The sequence below is a fragment of the Suncus etruscus genome, chromosome 19, assembly GCF_024139225.1.
Source record: "Suncus etruscus isolate mSunEtr1 chromosome 19, mSunEtr1.pri.cur, whole genome shotgun sequence".
In the NCBI taxonomy this organism is placed as follows: Eukaryota; Metazoa; Chordata; class Mammalia; order Eulipotyphla; family Soricidae; genus Suncus; species Suncus etruscus.
This window is the reverse complement of record NC_064866.1, coordinates 7,322,850-7,341,697: the sequence shown is the minus strand read 5'-3', so window position 1 is coordinate 7,341,697 and position 18,848 is coordinate 7,322,850. Positions and strand designations below refer to the sequence as shown.

The window sequence follows — 18,848 nt, the reverse complement described above, 5'->3', positions numbered from 1 at the left end:
TTCTTTCTTTCTTTCTTTCTTTCTTTCTTTCTTTCTTTCTTTCTTTCTTTCTTTCTTTCTTTCTTTCTTTCTTTCTTTCTTTCTTTCTTTCTTTCTTTCTTTCTTTCTTTCTTTCTTTCTTTCTTTCTTTCTTTCTTTCTTATGTCTTCCACAGTTATATTTAGGTTTCAAAGTGACGGTGAAATATGGCCATTCCCATCACCAGTGTTGTCCTCCTTTCACCCCTGTTCCCCGCATTCATCCCATACCTCCCACCTTTGCTCCCTAGACTGCTAGTATAGCCAGTCCCTTTTGTATATATCTTGATATAGGTTGGGTATCTTGATTCTGTTGTTGATGACTTTGGGTTTGCTCCTGGTACCATCCACTTTTTTTTTCCTTCCCTCTTCATTTATGAGGCAAAACAAGATGGTTCAAATCCTGTGGTTCTGTTGGAAAAAAAGGAAAAAAGAAAAAAAAGGGGGGGATGCTGGGAGGGATCTGTTTAGAAACTATCAGTATCAATTTAAAAGGAGGGAAGGAAAAAAGAAAGAGAAAAAGAAAAAATAAAAGAGAGGAAAATGTAAGAAAAAAAGAAAGCAATCAGGCACTGACAAGAAACATGATCACCAGCTAAAATGACTACAACTCAAGAAAGAGGGAGGGAGAGAGAGAAAGAGAGAGAGAGACAGAGAGAGACACACCACACAGAGAGAGAGAGAAAGAGAGAGAGAGAGAGAAGGGTGGGAAAGAGGGTGTTTACCAAACATTCTTGTTCCCCTTTGAGACAGGCAATGCCATGTGAAGCTCTATGTGCTGCTTTTCACGGGCTGCATACACGTGACTGTGCATAAGGATCTGGGGTTCATCATGGCCAAAGGGGACTCCCTGTTGTGCTATAATTCTTTGCTAGATGCCTTTACCCAACTTGCCTTCCAGATGCCTGGAGCTCCGAGCCATCCTTCTGGAAGATTGTCAACTGTTAAAGGAGCATCTATGTATTCCAGGATTGATATAAAAAGGGAGATGCCAACCAACACCTATGGCAGCTTGGCCAACCAATGACAACTTGGCCCTGTCACTTCTGCCATTACTGTCACCAGAGGTACTTAAGGTGCTGTTGACCAATTTTCAGTTTATACTGGCTTGAGTCCATGAGGGAACTGCGGACTTGCAGCCTTCACCTTTCTGGTACCTACTCAATCCATCCAAACGTCAAGTCCCAGAGACCCTGATTCAGACCCTGTGGTCTGGGGGGACACTTCTCAGCCCTACTCTGAACACATAGAGGTACCTGCCTGGGAGTCTTCAAACTGCTGCTGCTCTGCTGGGTGGCTAAAGTGGCAGAAGACTCCCCAGTTCTCTGCCACCCCTGGTAAACCACTGCACACTTTGGATTGCTCTGAGTAGCCTCGCCACCCTTAGACAGACTACCACTCTTTACCCATCCCATGTTAAATAGATGTACCCCTGCGTCATAGGCAGAAAGAAGCAAAGGTACCTAGTCTCCTTCTGTTTCACAGAAGCAGTTAGTTGATTTTTTTTTATGATTAAACTAAAGGTATTCCTCACCAACAAACCCCCTCTCTTTCTCTTTCTCTCTCTTTCTCTTTCTCTCTCTTTCTTTTTCCCTCTCTCACTCTCTCTCAAGTCAAGGATGTTCTGTCTATTATTTTTCCATCCATTAGCAAATTTATACTCTGGTTTTATTTTTGGCTAAATCCTGGGGTAAGCCAGAAAGAAGTACAAAAGTTATTTTTTCTTTTCTTTTTTTTTTCTTTTTCTTTCTTTTTTTTTTTTTTATGGTGGGAAGTGGGGACCACACTCAGCAGTGTTCAGGGGTTACTCCTGGTTCAGAAATCTACTATGCTCAGAAATCACTCCTGGCAGGCTCAGAGGATCATATGGGATGCCAGGAATTGAATCAGGATTGGGTCCATGCAAGGCAAATGCCATACCCACTGTACTATCACTCTGGTTTCCACAAAAAGCTATTTTTGATTAATGGCAGAGTTTTTGCAAACTTAAATCTGTATGTCTTTTAACTTTCTTTTCTTTTTTCTTTCCTTCTTTCTCTTTCTTTCTTTCTTTCTTTCTTCTTTCTCTTTCTTCCTTCATTCCTTCCTTCCTTTCTTCTTCCTTCCTTCCTTCCTTTCTTTTTCTTTCTTTCTTCTTTCTTTTTCTTTCTTCTTTCTTCTTTCTTTCTTTCTTTCTTTCTTTCTTTCTTTTCTTTCTTTCTTTCTTTCTTTCTTTCTTTTTCTTTCTTTCTTCTTTCTTTTCTTCTGTCTTGTCTTTCTTTTCTTCTTTCCTTCCTTCCTTCCTTACTTCCTTCCTTCCTTCCTTCCTTTCTTCCTTCCTTTCTTTCTTTCTTTCTTTCTTTCTTTCTTTCTTTCTTTCTTTCTTTCTTTCTTTCTTTCTTTCTTTCTTTCTTCTTTCTTTCTTTCTTCTTTCTTTCTTTCTTTTCTTCCTTCTTTCTTTATTCCTTCTTTCTTTCTTTCTTTTTTTCTTTCTTTCTAACTTTTTATTGATTGATTGATTGATTGGTTTGGGGCCACATCTAGCAGTGCTCAAGGGTCACTCCTGGCTCTGCACTCAGAAATCGCCCCTGGCAAGCTGGGGGACCATTTGGGATGCTGGGAATTGAACCAGGTCTCTCTCAGGGCAGCCCATAAGCAAGGCAAATGCCCTACTAATGTGCTATCTCTCTTTCTGCTTGTTAACTCTCAAGTCAAGGCTATGTTCATACAAATAAAGGTTATTGAGGTGTGAAAAAACCCACAAAGATAGTTGTGCACCCACCAGTCTAAGGTTGTGGCTTAGCAGTGGCTTAGTGGCAAAGCTCCAACCTTGCATGTTTTACACCTCCAGTTCTAGCCCAGCATAGGCCAGTATACTGAGTGCAGCCCAACACACAGATAGTCATGGTTCCCAGTACCAAATGTGTGACCTCTCTTGCTCCCAAAACCATATGTGAGTCCCACACATACCCGTGTGATCTCCAGATATGGCAACAACAATAAATTGTTGAAATTGAAATGATTGGGAAAATGAATATGACAACATCTTCATAGGGTGGTTTGAGAGTTAGATGGGCTTCTGCAGAGAGCGAAGAGCTTGGCACCTGGTAGAACCATCTAGAACCTTCCATTCACCCTTCCTCCTATCCCAGGAAGAAATGGTGGTCAGTTGTGCTCAGCCTTAGTAAACATTTCTCCTGCAGCACTGGTCTTGCAATGCTCTTTCACACAGAACATACAGAGTCATGCATGATGAGGGGTTACCTTCATGCACAGAGGCAGGAACCAGAGACCAGGATTTAGCTACAGCTGCTAATGGAAAAATAAAGACACCTCTGCTGAGTCCAATATGAAGAAGTTTTTCACTTATTTCTACCACAGGACATTCTCTGGTGCTGAATTCACCAGAAAAAGCAGAGCCCAATGGAGTGGAAGCTCCATTGATTAAATCCCTTTAATCAGTATATACTTAGTAATTTTGTTTTGAAGTCTAGCTCTGTACTCAGGAGTGATTCCTGGCAGTGTGTGTGGGACCATATATGGTGCCAATGATTGTGCACAGATCAACTGCTTATGAGGCAGGAAACTTACTTACTCCCTGTCCTCTGGCTCCAGCCATGTCTAGTTGGATTTAGTAGTCATATTCCCTCCCTACCATACTACTTTGCTGCAAGAATGGGACCTGTCTGTCCCTGGGCCAAAAAGTTCTTTCCCTTGCTTGTTTAGTTTCCTCAGGCTTTCCTTTCTTTATTTTCTTTTTCTTTTTTCATTTTGGTTTTATCTTTTCTTTCTTTTTTTTTTATTGTGGGCAAAATGAATTACAAATTTTTCACAGTCATATTCAAGGCACATTGTAAAAATGAATGAGGGGCATTCCCACCACCAGTGTATCCTCCCTCCACCCTTGTTCTCAGCATGCATTCCACTTCCCCTTCCTCTACCCCCCCCCATAATGCTAGTGCAACTGTTCCCCCTATGTACAGCTTGATATAGATTGGGTATTGTTTCTGTTGTCGTTGACTTTGGATTTCGTACTCAAGTCTGATGAGTTTTAATTTCCACCAAATGGACATACAACTGCCTGGTCTTGGTACTAACCATTTTTCTCCCTCCAATTATGATACTGATCAAGGTGATTCTAGTCGTGTGACACTATTGGAGATATAAGAAGGAATATGGGAGGAGTCCATCTAGGTTTTCTTTTAGGTTTTGAGGTCACACCTGGCAATGCTTAGGGGTTATTTCTAGATGTACACTCAGGAGTTACTCCTACTAGGCTGGGGGGATTCTATGGGATGCCAAGGCCCAAAACCTGTCCTTCTTCATGAAAGGTACAAGGACTATCTTCCCAGCCTCTTGGGCATTTCTATGGGTCCCTATATCCAAGGTTTGGGCTATTTATACAATGCCAGAGATGGGGGTGAAGTGAGCATAAGAACCCAAATTTGACAGATTTGGCAGCAGAGACTATCCATGTCCTTCTAAGATCCCCTCCCCCCCAATAGCTGTGCTGAGTCCCCTGCCTCACAACTATGCTGTATCTAGGTTCTCTCTCAACCCAACATGAGCCCAATTCCTCTTGGGTTGCTCTGCGCTATTCCCTAAGGGGTCTTGTCACCCCCAAGCAGTGGGAGGAAGGGAGACACAGAAGACAAAGCACTTGTGAGTTCTTTCTTCAGGGTGACAAAGCAGCCCATTTTTTTACTTCAGGGCCTGAGCCAATAATAGTTCCTTAAATAGATATTTCCTTCCACTCGCTGACACTCAGAGTGCGGCTGGTTGTGACATCAAGTCATGAGTCACACATGGGCTGGTTCAGGCTGAACCAGGCCTGAAGTTCATAGTCACCCCCTCTTGGGGCTTTGTGCATTCTGTCTCTGGCCTCATCACAACCCTTGCTCCTCATTTTCATCAATCACCTACAACGTTTTGTTTCCCAGCAGAGTTTGGGGATTACCCCCAATTTTGTACCCAGCAGTTGCCCAGTGTGACATTCTAGAGATGGAACCAGAGTTTACCACTTATATTCTTGTCTGGGTTCCACATTTTCCCATTTTAATCACTGGATCAGCAGTGAAGGCGATTGAATTAGCTGCACAAATTAATTAAATCAGTTAATTATAGAGTTTGTTTTCTAAAGGAAGCAAACAGACAGGTCGGAGAGAAGCAACTCCAAGTGATTAGATTTAAAAACATGATTTCTAACTAATTATGAAAATACAAACTTCAGTAACTGTGAGATACTTCCTCTTTTTTTTTTTTTTTAAATAAGGATGACCAATATTTTCCAATACTCCTTTCAGCTGGTGGAAATGCCGGAAGACTTCGTCACTACTCTTGGACAGAAAAACCTTTAGAAAAAGCAGTGCAGCCTAACAACTCTCATGACCATGTTAATGAGTGAGAGAAGTAGAATGCCAATCTTAAATACAGGCAGGGGGTGGAGGAGGAGGGGTGTGGGGGGTGTTAAGGCTACACTGGTGAAAGAGGGGGGTGTTCTTTTAATGACTGAAACCAACTACAATCATGTTTGTAATCATGATGTTTTTTTGTTTTTTTTTGGGGGGGAGCCACACCCAGCGGTGCTCAGGGGATACTCCTGGCTGTCTGCTCAGAAATAGCTCCTGGCAGGCACGGGGGACCATATGGGACACCGGGATTCAAACCAACCACCTTTGGTCCTGGATTGGCTGCTTGCAAGGCAAACGCCGCTGTGCTATCTCTCCGGGCCCCAAATCATGATGTTTAACTATATTACTTTTTTAAAAAAGAAAAGCATGGCAGTATTATCATAAATTAAGACATCAGTCTTTTGACCTAGTAATTCTTTGCCTGAAACCCTACACAATAAAAGTAAAAATATAAGGCATAAATGTTAATACAGGGGCCTGAGAGATAGCATGGAGGTAAGGTGTTTGCCTTGCATGCAGGACGGTGGTTCAAATCCCGGCATCCCACATGGTCCCCTGAGCCTGCCAGGAGCGATTTCTGAGCATACAGCCAGGAGTAACCCCTAAGCCCTGCCGGGTGTGCCCCAAAAAACAAAAATAAAATAAAATAAAATAAAATAAATGTTAATACAATAGGTTGGGTGCTTACCTCGCATTCGGCCTTCCTGGGTTTGATTCTTGGAACCCACATGGTCCCGCGAGTCTGCCAGGAATGAATCATCTAAGCACAGCTCCAGAAGAAAGGCCTAAGCTCTGTGGGATGTGGCCCCCAAATTAAACCCAAACCAAACATATATCGATGATAATACATACATCAAGTTGTATAATAAATTGTTTATGGTGAAAGACAAAAATGAGGGGCCCGGAGAGATAGCACAGTGGCGTTTGCCTTGCAAGCAGCTGATCCAGGACCAAAGGTGATTGGTTCGAATCCCTGTGTCCCATATGGTCCCCCGTGCCTGCCAGGAGCTATTTCTGAGCAGACAGCCAGAAGTAACCCCTGAGCACTGAGAAAGACAAAAATGAGATCAAAGCAAAGGAAAAAAATTAAAGTAACCCAAATGGCCAAGAATAGATGACTGGATATAAAACTATGATATGTATACACAGTGAAATTTTATACCTCATCATAAGAAAAGATAGAGTCAGTTATGCAATTTGCTGCTACTTGGAGGAAACCGAAGAGCATCATACTGAGTGAAGTTAGGCAAAGAGAAAAAGTTGATACAGAATAAGCTCTCATAGGTGGCATATAACAAAATTTTAGATATTAGATTTAATACTTAAATGAAATATTTAATATTTAAATGGAAACAAAGAACATGAAAACTGGTATTCAGTAGGATCTGAATCTTCTAAAGAGGGCTGGGGAAAGGACCGAGAGTGGGTACTGACTATGTTGGAAGAAAGTGCTTAACCTGGAAGAGATACTGAAAGGTGGTAGGAAAAGTGTAGTACAGCAGTAGGGCATTTGTGGCTCACCAAGGATATACCTCGGTTCGACCCCCCGTGTCTCATATGGTCCCCCAAGCCAGGAGAAATTTCTGAGTGCATATACAGGAGTAAGCCCTGAGTGTCACCGGTTGTGCTTCCTCCCCACCCCCCCAAAGTGTGAAACTCAGCAACAGTAAACCACAGGGCAAAAACATACAGATAAAAAGTGCCTCCATGATGGTCTCAGTAGTGGGAGGAAAATAAAGGAATAGGGACAGGCAGAGGGAAGTGAACACTTCTAAAGGGCTTAGAAACATTTTAGGCCTCAAACCCAATCATGAGTAACTTTGTAATTTTATGGTTACCTACATTTATTTTTACTTTTTTAAACTTGATTGATTAATTGGTTTTTGGGCCACACCAGGCTATGCTCAGAGGTTACTCCTGGCTCTGCACTCAGAAATCAACCTTGGCAGGCTCGGAGGACCAAATGGGATGCTGGGAATAGAACAGGGTTCTTCCTGGGTTGGCCTCATTCAAGGCAAATGCCCTACCGCTGTGCTATCTCTCCGGCCCCTTACATTTATTTATTTTTCCTCACTTTTTTTAATTAATTAATTATTTTACAAGTCTTTCACTGTAATATTTTAGGTACATAGTGACATTGAATCAGGGGCATTCCCACCACCAATGCTGTCCTCCCTCCAACCCTGTTGCCAGCATGCATCCCATATCCTCCTCCCCCCCCCCCCCCCAAACTGGGCTGCCAGTATAAGTGGTTCCCTCTGTGTCTAGCTTGTAGATTGGGTATCGATTCTATTGTCGTTGGCTTTGGATTTGGTGTTTAAGTCTGATTGTTTTTGTTTCTACTTAATGTTCAAACGACTGTTTGGTCTTGGTACCTTCCATTTTTTCTCCCTCACTTAAATTAATTTTTTTAATAAAACCAAAAATAAAGTTGATTTCCTTCCAGGGGGGTGGGTAATTGGATTGTGATGTTTTAATTATCTTAACACATATGAATGCACATTAATTAACGGGAACTAGGTGGGCACATGTCTGAATACCAGGCTCCAGGGTTGATTTCTGAGCCAAGGAGTGAGAACACTTCCCCTCTCTGTCTCTTCCTCTTTGTGTTATCTTGTTGGTTTTTCCATTTTTTTTCTCAACATCCCTTTCTGTCATGACAACCCCAGTGTGACAACCCTATGTGGCTGGATTTGGTCATGTGAGAATGAATGAGGAAAAGGGCTGCAGGGAGAGAGAAAGAAGGGTCTCTGGGATGAATAAGAAAGCTGGTGTGTCCACGAAATTTTGAGGAGGCCTGTTTACTCTGTTAATCCAGGGGTGTTTGTTTGATCCTCCCAGGGGTGGCCTTTTTCCTCCACCATTATCTCCTGATGTCTGTTTCTTATTGTAATCCAAGCACCATGGTTCCCAAATCTCTGGCCGGTGGCAGAGACCAGTTTCCATTCTGCACAGAGGCTGGGTCTCACGTATAGCTAGTATGGGACTTTTCATCCCCACCACCCTTTCTTTGTTTGGTTTAGTTTCTGGGCCACACCAGTTGGTGCTCAGGGGTTACTCCTAACTCTGTACTCAGCAATTACTCTTGATGGTGCTTGGGCGATCATGTAGGATACCAGGGATCGAATTCAGGTAGGCTGCATGCAAGAGGCCACTGTAGTATGGCTCCAGCCCCTGTCCACTCTCTTTGACAAATCTTGACCTAGACATTTCCCTGTCAGTGGCTTTCTCTGTTGCAGTTGCTTCCCTATTCTGCTGTCTTCACACTAGCCTGGATCCTGGTTTTCACTTCCATATTCAGGGATTGTTGCTTCCTGTATTTGCAATGCACTTTACTAGTTAGAACTTTCTCTGCTATTTACCTCCCTGAGTGACAGTCGATGACACCAATGAAGTGGATGACAAGAATGCAGCAAATGGGCCTGGAGAGATAGCACAGCGGCATTTGCCTTGCAAGCAGCCGATCCAGGACCAAAGGTGGTTGGTTCAAATCCTGGTGTCCCATATGGTCCCCCGTGCCTGCCAGGAGCTGTTTCTGAGCAGACAGCCAGGAGTAACCCCTGAGCACCGCTGGGTGTGGCCCAAACCCCCCCCCCAAAAAAAAGAATGCAGTACATATATTAAAATTGAAACGATACAGAGAAGATTAGCATGGCCCCTGCGCAAGGATGCCACGCAAATTCGTGAAGCGTTCCATATTTTAAAAAAAATGAATCCAACATTTATTTTTAGTTTTAAAAAATATTAACAAATTAGAACAATAGTAATAGTACAATTTTTGTTGTTGTTGTTCGTTTGTTTTTGGATCACCCTGGCGATGCTCAGGGGTTACTTCTAGCTCTGCACTCAGGAATTGGCCCTGGCAGGCTGGGGGACCATATGGGATGCTGGGATTCAAACCACCATCTGTCCTGGATCAGCTGCGTACAAGGCAAATACCCTACCTCTGTGCTATCACTCCAGCCCCCAATAATAAACAGTATTTTAACTTTAAATTAGTAGTCAGAAGTCAATTGATTGTGTGCATGGCAAGTGCCTCACCCACTAAACTATTGCTCGAACCCTGGTTTTTTTTTTTTTTTTTTTTTTAGGCTTTTGGCTTTTGGGCCACACCCAGTGATGCTCAGGGGTTACTCCTGGCTATGTGCTCAGAAATCGCTTCTGGCTTGGGAGACCATATGGGATGCCAGGGGATGGAACCAAGGTACGTCCTAGGTTAGCATGTGCAAGGCAAACGCCCTACCGCTGCACCACTGCTCCAGCCCTATTGAGCCATATATATATGTATAAAACTCAAAAAAACTGCATAAAATGACTATGAAATAATTTAAATAAAAAGTCTTATTAAAAAAAGTTTACTCTCCAGCCCTTTATTCCCATATTTGTCATCCTTTTTTTGGGGAAAGGGATAATGGGATGGAGAAGAAATTTGTCTGTGTGATTTATTTTAAATTTTAAAAAAACTTGTAACTAAAGAAATTCATTCAACCTTATTTATATACACAGAGAACAGTCAAATTTGAAGCACCTAAGTGTCTGAAGTTGTAAAATGAGAACTAATCCTTGAGCCATTTCAGTTAAACCATACAAGCATGAGTGTGGTGAACATATCCTTGGTTAGGAAAGATGAACTAAAATATCAAATATCCTTCTTTGGAGATTAACTCAAATTGTTCTGAAGCTATGATTAGCAACGAGATAGATGCCTCATTTATTAGAAGATAGGTCAATCATTTCCAAATAGTTTGCACGAGAAATAAACAGAAATAGGCAGATAATTTGCATGAGAAAAACTAAGTATTTTTTAAAGAAATCACCTCTTGCTGATTTTTTATGGTGAAAACCAGAAAAATCAGAGACCAGGTTTAGATTTTAGGAACAAGACCTCCTGAGATCAGTGATGATAATTTTGGTCTTTTTATTTTATAAGACTAACTTAGTTCTCTGTAAACATGTGTAAACACAAATTATCTGTAAAATACTAAACATATTTTCTATTTTTTAGAGTATTTTTTTCTTTTCTTTTTTTTTTTTTAATTTGTTTGTTTTGGGGCACACCTGATGACACTTGGGGAGTTACTACTGGCTGGGTATTGAACCTGGGCCAGCAGCATGCAAGGAACCCACTATTTTTTTTCCATTTTTATTTTCAGTACATTAAATTTACTCATAAAAACATTCTAAAAAATGTACAATTTTCCTTTTTAACAAAGTATAATAAAACATAAACCCCCCCAAAACAGAATACTTGACATTTACAATTCAAAATCAAATTAGCAGAATTACAAAACTGTATCTCTTAAAAAATATTTATAAAGTTATATGCAATCTTGTAGAATTGACATGAAAGAATGGCGCAAGAACGGCTGTTTTCCTTTGTTCCTAAAAAAAGTCTGTCCACAGAAAGTGCCATGGCTCTGACCCGTCCTAGTTTGGTACCAGAGCCATCAATGCAGAGCAAGGGACCATCACCACCCGGGCTGGACCCCGTCTGTCCCATTTTCTTCAGCGACAGGAACCTCCTGCCTCAGCTGGTAAAGCATGGAGCTCTCTGAGGTTGGTCGGACATGGAAGCACGCGCTCACCTGTGCCACGGCAGGCGAGGTCCTCACAGTGACCTCCCTGGCCCATGTCACAGCTGCCTTCAGGCTCTTCAGCAATGAGTTCTCAACAGTTAAGACTTTCCAGTTTCCAACACTAAACCATGAAATAAACACTAGAAATAAGGTAGTAAATGGAGGGTCTGCTCAAATACAAGAAAAGGGGCCACAGTCGTCCCCCCACCATATTGTGCTGGTCTACCGGAGTCTGTACATTCCACTTTCCCCATTCCCAGAAATGAAAAACTGGGTGGGAGGATGAGTGTGTCCACTGGGCTAAGTGTGGGGGCTGCCCTGACCCCACCGGAGGTTTCAGGAGCCAATGATGAGGAGCAGAGGGGCTGGTGTGGTATGTTCCCTGCAGTGGCCCTACCAACAGTGCCCGAGACCCCAAGCCCCAAACATTTTGTCTCCATCCAAATGTCACACTCCATACACAAATCCCTCTTCATTGCTGCTGCAGCAAATGCCAACCAATGATACTTCTCAGAAACAGAAGAAAAACAGTAGTGACTCTCCCCAATACTGACCACTATCTCATCTTGAGATAGTTTTCAACAATTTCACTGTTGAAATAGGATTTATTTTGAATATTTCTTTGTTTAAAAAAAATTAAAAGTTTGGCTCTCAGCACATATCCAGGCCACTGTTAACGGCCATTAGAAATATTAAAATCGTAAACATCAGCAAACATGCTAAATCTTCCTTGAACACAGGCGACAAGTTCCAGTCAGGTTCTCTTTAAGGCAAAGTTGTGAGCACCAGACTTCTAGACTCTTCCCTGAGATACAGACACAAGAGCTCCAAAGATATTTATATGCTGACTCAGGGACAAGAAGAAGATTCAAGTATTTGCCGGCGTATAAGATGACTGGGTGTATAAGACAACCCCCTAATTTTGCAGTTAAAACATAGGTTTAGGCCTATATTCGCTGTATCAGACAGAACGTTCCTGTGCTGCAACTGTATGTACCACAGGGAGCCAATCACAACAAGCAAAGGTCCAAAGGTTCTACTGTCATAGACTTCCTCTCTGACTCTGGCCAATCTGAGCAGCTTTTGACAGTGTAGATTCTGTACAGAACATTGTCTAATTTGCATGCATAAAGAGCCTGCTTGGATTGGTTGAGTGAGAGAGGTGGTCCAAGCAGCCTTGCAGCGATTGGTTCAGAACATTGTCTCATTTGCATGCATCAAAAGCCTGCTTGGATTGGATGAGTCAGAAAGGCGGCCAGAGCAGCCTGGCAGTGATTGGTGCAGGATCGAGTTGGAAAATTCCTTTTGTGGCAACATTCAGACAATTTTCCTTTAGCGGCATATTGAAACATTTTTCGGGATATACTCGGTGTATAAGACAACCCCTCGATTTTTGGTTGACTTTTTTTTTGTTTCAAAAGTCATCTTATACGCCGGAAAATACGGTAGTTACTTCAGGGTAACACAAACACTGAATTTAATCCAACCAGCACACCCAGCTTCCAGCTGCTGGTACTGCAAAGAAGAGGTCACCAAGATCCTGGTGACAATCACCAATTGTCCCGAAATGGCTGATCTTCCCTTGCTGTGGCATCAATGATCTAAATCTTCACAGCTTTCCACAAGAGTCTCTGACCCATCTTCCCAAATCCTGCCAACATCAGGAGGTAACTCACTTTCCAAAGTTCATATACTTGCACTGGTCAGAGACCTGAGGGAGGGTGAACATTGCAGAAGGCGTTAGGTGAAGTCTGGCTGTGCAATAAAACACTGTTTGCTAGCAGTTTATTTTGATGCTTGCAAGGCATCTGTAACGTCGACTTCTTCCTTGGGGAGATGAAGTTATAGGGTTTTAAGAATGAGCTGGTGAATGCCTGCAGTAGTATATCTTCTGAGGCAACAGGTGAAACTTCCAAAGTTTCTTCAAGGCATTATAATGCTTCAACAGTAAACTGAATGTCTCTTCAACAATTATATCATCACACATCTGCTTTCGTCTTTTATTAGCAGCTAACTGAAACAATAAAATATTCATATTAGTAACTGATAAATGGTTAACTTGTCCTCCAGTCCAAAAATTGCCCTCCCTCCTTCTCCTCAATGGAAGTTGCTCCTATGTATTAAACCAAGAGCACCAGGAAGCAAGCTGGAAGGAAACTGGGTGGGGCAGGACTGGGGGCCTGGAAGGCAGCCAGCTACCAGGCCAGCGCTGATGAAATAGCTCATGTCTCACAAACCAACTCCATCTTGTAACTGAGACTTCTAAATAACAGAGCCAGATTAGATAACCCTGAGCCCTATGGGTTTGGCCTCTAAGCAAAATTAACAAGCAAAATACTACCTGTTCTCCTCAAGAATAGGAGCTGGTACTGCTACAATATTTAGAAACCCTAAAGACTCCCAAAATGTTTCTAGAAACAATAGATTCATATAGCAAAGTGGCAGGCTACAAAATTAACATGCAAAAATCAATGCGTGTTGATTTTTACACATCAACAATGATAGAGAGGAAATGAACATTAAAAAAGCAATTCCATTCACATTAATGCCACACAAAAATCAAATACCTTGGAGTCAACTTGCCTAAAGAGGAGAAGGACCTATCCAAAGAAAACTACAAAACCCCGCTTCAAAAAATAAAAGAGGACACAAGGAAATGGAGACACATACCCCGTTCATGGATTGGGAGGATTAACATTATTAAAATGGCAATACTCTCCAAAGCGCTGTACAGATTTAATGCAATTCCCCTAAGGATACCCATGACATTCTTCAAAGAAGTGGATCAAACACTTCTGAAATTCATTTGGAAAAGTAAACACCCATGAATAGCTAAAGCAACCATAAGGAAAAAGAAGATGGAAGGCATCACTGTCCCCAACTTTAAATTGCACTACAAAGCAATAGTCACTAAAACAGCAAGGTCTTGGCATAACAACAGACCCTCAGATCAATGGAATAGACTTGAGTATTCAGAGAATGTTCCCCAAACATACAATCAATTAATCTTTGTTAAAGGGAAAAGAAATGCAAAATGGAGCAAGGAAAGCCTCTTCAACAAGTGGTACTGGGACAACTGGTCAGCTTCATGCAAAAAAGTGAACTCGGACCTTTATCTAATACTATGCACACTTGGATTAAAGACCCTGATATAAGACCCACAACCATAAGGTATATAGAAGAACACATAGGTAAAACACTCCATGACATTGAGACTACAGGCATCTTCAAGGAGGAAACAGCACTCTCCAAACAAGTGGAAGCAGAGATAAACAGATGGGAATATATTAAGCTGAGAAGCTTCTGCACCTTAAAGGAAATAGTGCCCAGGATACAAGAGTCACCCATTGAGTGGGAGAAACTATTCACCCAATACCCATCAGATAAGGGGCTAATATTCAAAATATACAAGGCACTGGCAAAACTTTACAAGAAAAAAAAATCACATAACCTCATCAAAAAATTGGGAGAAGAAATGAACAGACCCTTAAGAAATATAAATGGTCAAAAGATACGTGAAAATATGCTCCACATTACTAATCATCAGGGAGATACAAATCAAAACAACTATGAGGTACTATCTCACACCACAGAGACTGGCACACATCACAAAGAACAAGAACAATCAGTGCTGACGGGGATGTGGAGAGAAAGGAACTCTTATTCACTGCTGGTGGGAATGCCATATGGTCCAGCCTTTATAGAAAACTATATGGAGACTCCTCCAAAAACTTGAAATTGAACTCCCATATGATCCAGTTTATACCACTCCTAGGTACACATCCTAGAAACACAAAAGCACAGTACAAAAATGTCTTCTGCACACCTATATTCATTGCAGTGCTATTTACAACAGCCAGACTCTGGAAACAACCAAGATGCCCTTCAACAGATAAGTGGCTAAAGAAACTGGTATACCAATGCCCCCGAGAATGTTGCACTGGTGAAGGGGGCGTTCTTTTTTCTTTTTTTTTTTTTTTTTGGTTTTTGGGTCACACCCAGCAGTGCTCAGGGGTTGTTCCTGGCTCCTGGCTCAGAAATTGCTCCTGGCAGGCATGGGGGACCATATGGGGCACCGGGATTCAAACCGATGACCTCCTGCAAGAAAGGCAAACGCCTTACCTCCATACTATCTCTCTGGCCCCTGGGGGGCGTTCTTTTTATGTTGAAACCCAACATACAAACCCAACAAACAAACATGTTTGTTATAATATTGCTTAAATAAAGATAATATTTAAAAAAAAAAACAAATACAAAATTATAGTGCCACTTACTGTGCTATCAAAATAACTCAATTTACCAAAACCTTCACTACTCAAAAATAGTTTTAAGGGATTGGAGCAATAGCACAGTGGTAGAGCATTTGCCTTGCACTTGACCAACCCTGGACAGACTATGGTTTGATTTCCAGCATCCCATATGGTCCTCTGAGCCTACCAGGAGCGATTTCTGAGCACAGAGCTAGAAGTAACCTCTGAGCATCACAGGGTGTGACCCCAAAAAAACAAACAAAAAAACCCAAACAAACAAAAAGTAGTTTTAAGTTTACAGTGGCTGACAAAAACTTAAAAGCACAGATACACTGTCTTCTACTGTCACCTTTCCTGCAATATCAGGGTCGCATATGCTAAGTTCATGTATGATCACCAAAACTGATCATGAGGAACACATATGCTTCTAGAATAGAAATGATTACCATAGATCATTATCTATGGAGATGAGGTAATTAGATTATCCCTTTCAACTTAAAAAAAAAGATACTGTGGTACATATACACAATGAAATACTATGCAGCCGTCAGGAAAAATGAAGTCATGAAATTTTCCTCTACGTGGATGGACATGGAAACTATTATGCTGAGTGAAATAAGTCAGAGGGAGAGAGAGAGATAGATACAGAATAGTCTCCTTATCTGTAGGATTAAGAAAAATACAAGACAGTTTTTAACAATGCCCAGAGAGGAAAAAAAATAAAACCCAGAGACAATAGAGATGAGGCTGGAAGGACCGGCCCACGATATGAAGCTTATCACAAAGGGTAGTGAGTTCAGTTAGAGAAATAACTACACTACAACTATCATGACAATGGTAGTGAATGAGAGAAATAGAATGCCTGTCTCAAATACAGGCAGGGAGTGGAAGAGGAAGGAGTTGGGGGGGGGGGGGGCATTGTGGTGGGAAGGTTGCACTGGTGAAGGAGTGTGTTCTTTTTTATGAGTGGAGCCCAACTACAAGCATGTTTGTTATCATATTGCTTAAATAGACATTATTTTTCAATAAAAGGGCCAGATCTATGTTCTATACACAAGAAAAAAAAATTGCTTTTGGCAGACTTGGGGGATCATATGGAATGCTGGGAATCGAATCAGGGTTCATCTCAGGTCGTCTGCACGCAAGGCAAAAGCCCTACTGCTATGCTATCACTCAGGGATCGAGTGATGGGAAAGTTTCAGTCTAGCTTTTCCAGCCTTCGACTCCTCCTGCCTTGTAGAGCTTTGCAGCTTCATGTCTTATATCTGCTGGGGTGTCCTTACCCCAAACCTCTGTTCAACCACTGGCAAATAACCAAACCTGCAGCTCTGGCTTAGCTAAAATACCAACCAAAAGCTTTCTTCCCAAAGAAACAAAGCTTTGCTGCCATCTTCAACTGGGTGACACAGTGACCCATTCCTGGACATGAAGTGAAGAATTGCTAAGTCAATGTCACATTTCTCTCAATACCAACATTCCATGTTCATGCCTGCCTTTCATTGCTCTCAGGGTTCAGGAATTATGCCTGGCTTTGCAGGACTCTCATTCATCCATGGACCGACATCTTCCTCTCCAATCTCTTAGCTATTCACCCTTCCTGTCCTTCCCTGTTAGCCAGCTTTCTGAATCTAAGCCTTGAAAAAAAAAATCCTCAAGATTCCTCAGGGGAAAAAAATGGTTTGAGCCACCAGTCACTGCATTTTTTTTTCTTCCAGTCCCCTGTTAAGTGCTGACCCCTTAGCCTTGCCACCCACTAGCCAGCCTGTTACAGCCCAGAGCCCTGACCCTTCACATAACCCTGAGCTCACAAACCAACCTGGCTTCTCAAGATCTACCAATGTCAATGCCCATATCTTACCTTCCTTCACGATACAGGTGCATCTTGGGTTTCTGCAGGTTTGTACACTGCTTGATGTTCTCCAGTTCCTGGGAAGAGACATGAACATGAACCATGTCATGGACATTGTAATCTGAAGACCTAGATTGCTACTCCAGCTCCACTCCATTAGCAACATGAGGGGCTTCTCTAAGTCTCATATTTCACTGCCTCTAAGTATGAGGGATTGAGACCTCTATGAAATAGAAATTTCCAGGATTCAATATGAGAAGTGACTGGCACTGTGGGAGGAGCACTGTGGTTAGTACCTCTATGGGACTATCCCCATGGTTAGTACCCCTCTGGCAAATGGCCCTATGGAAGTACTCCTTAGGTTATTAACCCCTTGAGTACCTCTGTAGTTAGTAAACCTGTTGTTGTGTCTTCTTGCTATTCAACAGGTGATAGGAGCTGTACCAAAGGGCAGGTCCCCTTCTCAGACTTGGCACATGACATACCTGCTGCACACTCCTCAAGCTACTTACCTGGAGCTTTGCCTTTTTTTTTAATATGTATTTTTTTAATAATCCCATAATGCATGAGTAAAAAGATTATTATCCCTGTAATAAAAAAAAAAAAGAAAAATTGAAATCTGGTATAGCTGATTAAGACCCCAGTCTGGAAAACTCATCCCCAGAGCCTGCCAGGCCGATGCCTACTAGGAGCGCTCCCAAATGCTTAAAATAAATACTAGTAGTTTGACCAAGTGAGTTGTCACACAGAGAGCGAATAATGGTTCCATCTCCAGCACAAGTTCCCCCTAGCACCCATGTTGGGGGCCAGAAAGTTCTAAAGCATCATTGGGGGAGACAAAAATTGATAATGTTCAGGGACCACATTTCTCACCCTGGTAACCCCAAATTTGCAACAGTCACACTAAGAAATAAGAGGCAAACGAGTTTCATTTTTAGAATATTTTTCCCGAGACTCAAAAGATTACAATTCAATATAATCAAAATTATTATTCATGAGCTATTTTATAATCCTTTTCTTTTTCTTTTGTTTTGTTTTTTGGGGGCCACAACTGGTATTTTGCACTGAGATGAGTGAGTTGATATGAAACACAGACTGGGTTTGTATGACTGTAAGGAAAGGACTTTACTAGATCAAAGCAATAGTACATCAGGTAGGGCATTTGTCTTGCTTGCAGCCAACCCAGGTTATACTTGGCATCTCATCAGGTCCTCCCAGCCCATCAAGAGTAATTCCTGTGTGTACAGCCAGGAATAACCCAAGCATCGCCAATTATGGAACCCCCAAAACAAAAAGCAAACAAAACAACTTTTAGGCTGAGGATATAAACCATAGTTAGAATACATTCCATGAATATGTTATGCTCTGAGCATGGTCGTTGGCTCTGAAAACTGTAACAACAACAAATCTTGGTGGGGGGATCCCAAAAGGTTTTCAGAAGGTCTAGGTTCCCCACCAGCAATTCTTGGCCAACTGGAATGATGGTTCACTGCAAAGGCTGGAAAATACAACACTGTTTAGGCCTTGTATTGCCAAGGATGACCAAGGCTATACTGGCAGGCAGTGCTCAGGAACTTTCAGGGCCATAACTTAAGACGTTTATTGTACCACGTAGTGACAGTAATTCAAACTCAGGTCAGGTACATACTAGACATCTGCCTTAACTGTTGTACTATCCTTGGACCCTGAGAAAAACTTTTAAAAAGGAACTTATTTGAACTATCCCAGTGCTTTCCCAATGAGGGCTCAGAGTTTACCTCAGCTGA

At 41.9% G+C, this 18,848-nt stretch overlaps 1 long non-coding RNA gene and 1 pseudogene across 1 annotated transcript; one reads left to right on the top strand and one right to left on the bottom strand.

Annotated features, from left to right (window-relative positions):
* Window positions 1-9,011: 9,011 nt before the first annotated feature.
* Window positions 9,012-9,110, top strand: LOC125997685 (uncharacterized; annotated as a pseudogene).
* Window positions 9,111-12,566: 3,456 nt separating this feature from the next.
* On the bottom strand, window positions 12,567-17,129 carry LOC125997549 (uncharacterized). Its single transcript, XR_007491661.1, has 2 exons — window positions 17,092-17,129; window positions 12,567-12,997 (listed from the first exon to the last, which is right to left on the bottom strand). It is a non-coding gene; the product is annotated as an uncharacterized LOC125997549 (long non-coding RNA).
* Between the last annotated feature and the right edge of the window lie 1,719 nt (window positions 17,130-18,848).